At 42.2% G+C, this 6,108-nt stretch overlaps 1 pseudogene; it reads right to left on the bottom strand.

Annotated features, from left to right (window-relative positions):
* Positions 1-4,276: 4,276 nt before the first annotated feature.
* Positions 4,277-5,817, bottom strand: LOC148502792 (uncharacterized; annotated as a pseudogene).
* Between the last annotated feature and the right edge of the window lie 291 nt (positions 5,818-6,108).

The raw sequence follows: 6,108 nt of genomic DNA, 5'->3' as shown, positions 1-6,108 counted from the left end.
TAACTAGCCTGTGTAGATAAGCTTCCTGGATAACGTCTGCTCTTACTCCAGGTGGCCCGGCATGAATACACACCTTACATTAGCAGGCTTCCTACAATGAAATACCTTCAAAGCCAAGAGTGTTATCTTAGGTTTGGGTCTTGTAGCTGGGCTAATTTGCATTCACACAAGAGTCTGGGAGAATAAAGGACTTTTCTTTTGAGCCTGGGAAAGGTGGGGGCTGCTGAGAGAGGGGGGCATGTGGAACTATAAGGCTCAGCATTCCACACTGCTAGGTGTTCACTTAGTGAGATTTAAGTGCACCATTTCTCATACACACATTAATACACACAATTGCGCTGGTAACTAATCGCATATTAGCGAATGCATAAGATCCTGCATGAAAACGCTGGTTGTTAGCTTCCTGCGCACGCATCTGCCCCAAGTTAACTAGCATCTTTACATCACACCCTGCATACTTACACATTACATATTCACATAAAAGGTTTAATAAGCTTTAAAGGTATAAGATTTAAGTTTGTTCAGTTAGTATAAATGCTGTGAAATAAAGATTATTTGGTAACTAGGGTTTTATACATGCTAAGTAAGCCGTGTTTGGTTTTGCACTGATGCGTACTCTTTCAACAGAATTCCGGTATTATCGGTGTGGAGTTCGCATCATGCATTCTCAACTTATGGACCGCAGAGACTTCAAGCAACAAAATGTATATTATATGAACAACTGTTAGGATGTTGCATGGGGCGGGAGGACAGAGACCCCCAGTTGTTGGAGGCTGGGTTGAGTCTATTTGAAGCAGCCTGTTATCAACGCTCTGTAACAGATGCTTCCCCCATGGGAACCAATGGCATAAGCAACAAACTTCTCTATTGTTCTGTCTATTCCGGGGGGGTATAAATATGTGTGCTCCAACACTGGGTTATTAGTCTTCTTGCTGAATGCTGACTGAGGGGTTTCTTGCTGATGCCTAACATCTGGACCAGAAAGTGCTGCGTATGTATACTGTACTTGGGTCTGTATAATTCCTTTGCGCCGAATTGTGTATGGATCAATAGCGTGTAACTGACTGTACTTCTACTTGAATAATACTTTGTGCTTTGGAACCACACATTAGAAGTCTGCAGTCTTTATTTACTGTATGACTGCGTACTCAAAATAGCGTCATCCTTAGAGATTTATAGGTAGGATATTAGAAGGTATAGGCAGGGGTATATAGAGGTTCAAATATAGATTCCTTAATGTGTATAAGGCAAAGGTTCCCAAACACGGTCCTCAAGACTCCCCAACAGGTGAAGTTTTGGAGATATCCATGGTTGAGCACTGATGTCTTAATTAGTACCTCAGTCAATTTGATTTAATCACCTGTGCTCAGCCATGGATATCTCTAAAACCTGAACTGTTGGGGAGCCTTAAGGACCGTGTTTGGGAACCTCTGGTATAAAGGGTACTACTGTGTGGCATAACATGAATGGGATCTGTGTGGGGGCAAATGTATTTTTTTTTAGAACTCTGGGGGACCTTTTAAGATCTTGCTATGTGGCCCCCAAAGATGTAGGTACGTCCTTGCATGCAAACACAGAGGGCTGACTAATATATATATCGTCACTTTAAAAAAGACTAACTCTGGATTTGATATGAACTTGAATGAGTCATAAAGTTTGACATTTGCTCAGACTGTGGGGGGTAAAATAATACTTTTGTAGCTTTCACAAGGGTTTTTCGCAGACTTTCAATTTCCACTTGAGCCAGCCCCAAAACCTGTGTAATCTAGCAGTGTCCCCATTTTTAGAGATTGTGTGACAGTGTGTGGCCCTGACGAAGTACAAACCTAGGCAAAAACCTACTTCTGGTCAAACTACCACCATGCCAAATTTGATGGAGCTCGGTCCAAAACTCTGGCCGTGCATAAAGGACAAACAGACATACACACACACTTTCTCGCTTGATATATTTACATATAGGTTCCGGACTAAAGATAGACAGTAATTAGTTAAACAATGTCTAGATAGACACCAGATGTTAGACAGTTAATAGTTAGACAAGGATAAAAGTTCGACACAGACAAAAGTCAGACACACTAAAGTTAGACATGTAAAAAGTTTGACAGGTACAAAAGGTCGACAAGGTCAAAAGGAAAATGATCGACACCAACATGGTCGACACATTTTTGAAGAAAAAAAATGTAGGATTAGGTTTAGTGTTAGGCACTTACCCAGACAGTTAAGGTTAGGCACCAGGAGGGAGGGTTAGGGTGAAGATTAGAGCTAAAAAAAACAAAAAAAATTCCAATTTTTTTTTTTTCAGATTAGGGTTAGGCACTTACGCAGACGGTTAGGGTTAGGCACCAAGGCAAGAGTTAGGGTGAAGATTAGGGCTAAAAAAAAAAAAATTTGCCGTTCATTTTCATGTCGAATTTTTGACCCTGACGACCTTTTGTACCCGTCAAACTTTTTACATGTCTAACTTTTGTCTGTGTCGAACTTTTATCCTTGTCTATTAACTGTCTAACATCTGGTGACTATCTAGACAATGTCTAACTACTTACTGTCTATCTCTTATACCACACCCTTTACATAAATATATATATACATAAATATATATATTTATTTTTTTGTGTAGTAGAATCGCACTCATCACATTCGTTAAATAATGCGGGTGCCAGGTCAGCTCACAACAATAATTCACCATCAGTCCTCAAATAACCACCAATGGTTCCAGTCAGGAACTGGTGATGTCACTGACCTAAGCCCTTAGTGGTTATCTGAGGACCAATGGTGTGTGTATATCACTGGGTCACCTATTGGACAACACATGTACTTAAGGTATATTTTTACACTTATTTCACTGTTTGCATCCTGATGAAAAGGTCAACGGGTCTTGAAACGTCATCTTAATAAACCACCTCTTTGCTTTAATTACCAAATGAGGGGAGAGTGGGAGAAGCATCAGCGGCTGCAGGGACTGATTGGATGAGAGACATCTATCCATGCAGTTTTTGGCACAAATAAGGATTTTCCCTATATAACATTCTCAGATGGCTTTATATAAGGTAAGGCTTTAAGGATTGCTGTATACAGATGCTATGTTGTAGGCGTCAGGCACTAACGGAGAAAATTATTGCGTTATCTCCATTAACCCGTTCCTGCATAGCTGGGACACTTAAAACAAGTTTTTGCATGATTTCAATAAAATTTGCCTGCAATAGGAGCTAACTCCAGGGCAACCATTGTCTTTTGTTATAATAAGATTGACTTGTTATTTTAAATCACAAAATATCTGTTTGAGTTATTTCTTTTTACTTTTTTTAGTGCACAACTCACTTATGTAAGTGCGTATAAAGAATATTGTCCTGATGATATTGGTGTATTTCTATCCTTTAAACAAGTCTTTATATGTATAGCTTTTAATAAGTCTTCCTAAAGCTAGGTACACACTTAACAATGTGTACCCAGCCGACATGTCGTACGACAGGACCAAGCGGGGGGTCAGGGCATCGGCACGTGTATACACATTTACCAATGTCGTGAGTGACATCGTGACAGCCCTCGCTGACAATGTCACCAGTCTGACCTGCATGCATGCAGGTCCGACGTCGCTGACAATGCGCATAGTACACGATATAGTGCGTACACACTACCAGACGATGTGAACTATATATCGTATGATCCAGACGATATCAGTCGTATCGTACGATATATCATCTAGTGCACAGGTTCTCAAACTCGGTCCTCAAGACCCCAAACAGTGCATGTTTTCCAGGTCTCCTCAGAATCTCAAGTGAAATAATTAGCACCACTTGTGGATCTTTTAAAATGTGTCAGTGAGTAATGAATACACCTGTGCACCTGCTGGGTGACCTGGAAAACGTCACCTGTGTGGGGTCCTGAGGACAGAGTTTGAGAACCCCTGATCTAGTGTGTACCCAGCTTAAGTTGGCGTTGGCAGATTTAAGTTTTTATATATAAAATACAAATAGGAGAGCTCAAATATAATATAATGTCCCCAACTGGGTACAAAATCTTTATAATTTCCAAATAAGTATTTTGCAGCCAAACATTTAGAACACTTTGCAACTGAAGTAGAACCGTGAATTAGGGACAATGACAGATTTTCATTTTACTACTTATATGATGCAAGTTATAGAGAACGGGCAGCTCTCCAGCTGTTATGGAACTGTAAGTCCCAGCATTACTAGCCAACTCGGGAAGGAAAACAGAAGGTATGGTGGCTTAGTACAATTGTATTATGGAAATCTTGACAGTAAATGTGACCAGTTCATTGGCATTAATCATAACTTTATAAAGCCAAACAAGTTGTACAAAAATTGTAATTTAAAAATACATCTTGGACCTCCCAGCTGAAATAAGTTTGGGGAAGCGGGGTAGGGAAGCTAATAAACCAACATTTGAAAAGTAGTAATTCTGAAATAATAAATATATCTGTAGCTATAGAAGCATCATGGTTATTTAAGTCTCCCAGTTTCCTGTAAGTATCGAATCACATTTGCTATATCAATCCCTTTAAATACAGGATCTGAAGCAGCAATTTTCTCCAAAGCGCTGCTGACCTCGGAGGCCGCCATATTTTTGTTGTTACTGAAGATGTGTGGCGTCATTTTTATCCGCCGCTTCCGATTCTAGGCTGCAGCTGTCAGCACAGCGTAACACAGAAGTAACTGGTTTATCCAGAGTCTCCGGAATATAACCACCGTGCTCTGCAACAACGCTAGGTGCACATACTGGAGCCAGATGACTGCTGGACGGTGTTCCCTGCACCGCCACGTTTCCAGCCTCTTTCTGAAACTTCATCAGCGCTGCAGTAGAATTCTGAATGATGACTTTAATGAACATGGCGTCCTCATTGTTTTGTATGTGAAAGTCTCTCATGTAGGCCAAAAACTCATCAGTGTGTTGAAATGGTAGACTTCTCGTACTCTCCAATATGTCCCTGATTGCTTTGCGTCGCTGCTGCAGTGCCGTCTCCGGTAATTCTGTTTGAGAAGAGGGCGGGTCTCTGCTTAAATCATTGCCACTGGGCTTTAAAGAGTCAGTTTCCCTTCTGGGGGGATCACTGTCCCTGCTGGGAAGGTCTCTCTTTTGGGAAGGGGGAGAGTCTCTGTTTAAATCCTGGCGATTGGGTTTTAAAGAGTCCGATTCTATTCTGGGGAGATCACTGTCCGTGCTGGGAGGGTCTTTTTTAGCCACTTTGGCAGGCGGTGGGTCTAGCATTGGGCCCTCATCAGTGGTAGACTTTGTTTGGATGATTCTTTTTCTCCCATACCGAGAGAAAATCTGTGATGCAATTGAACGCAAAATTTTTCGCAAAGCTTTTTCTGTAACTTCCAGACCTGAAATCTGTGTTCTGGAAGCCAGCATCTCAGGGTGGTGAGTGTCCAGATATTTCTTCATGTGAGCTATTGCACTTACATGGGTGAAAACAGATTTTCTGTTAGTTGCTATATCACAGAGGTGACACTTGTACTTGTAGTTCTCCTTATGTATAGACTGCAATTCCTCAATGTACTCCAAGCCCAGCAATGGCTCGTCCTTCACACAGGTGTCCAGGAAGTACTGGAGACTGTATTTGTGTGCAAGCATGTCAGGGCAGTGACGTCTGAGGAAATCTTCGTGTTTAACTCCTGTGGTGTGATAGTACAGGTCTAAGGCCGAAGTAGTTTTAAAATTGCAAGTAACGCAGACATAGCCCCAGATCTCTTTGTTCTCCTTCGACATGATGAAAGACCGCACTATTAACGCCATGTCGAGTCGTCGTTAAACGTGTGGTGGTATCACTTCCGGAATCGGGCTATGTAGCTGGGTGTAGACTCCAACGGCTTCAGAGTAAGTAGTGCGCAGGCGCAAGAGGGGTGAACACAGGAGAGTGCGCAGGCGCCTTAGCCGTACGTAGATGGCGCAAGATGGGGAATACCAGACACTGATGCAGGCGCAGGGGATCACGTAACACCAGACACTGATGCAGAGCGCGGGGGATTACGTAACACCAGACACTGATGCAGAACGCAGGGGATTACGTAACACCAGACACTGATGCAGGGCGCGGGGGATTACGTAACACCAGACACTTATGCAGAGTGCGGGGGATTGCCTAAC

Source organism: Taudactylus pleione, unplaced genomic scaffold (assembly GCF_031769625.1).
Source record: "Taudactylus pleione unplaced genomic scaffold, aTauple2 ptg000483l, whole genome shotgun sequence".
In the NCBI taxonomy this organism is placed as follows: domain Eukaryota; kingdom Metazoa; phylum Chordata; class Amphibia; order Anura; family Myobatrachidae; genus Taudactylus; species Taudactylus pleione.
This window is presented reverse-complemented; position numbering and strand designations above follow the sequence as displayed.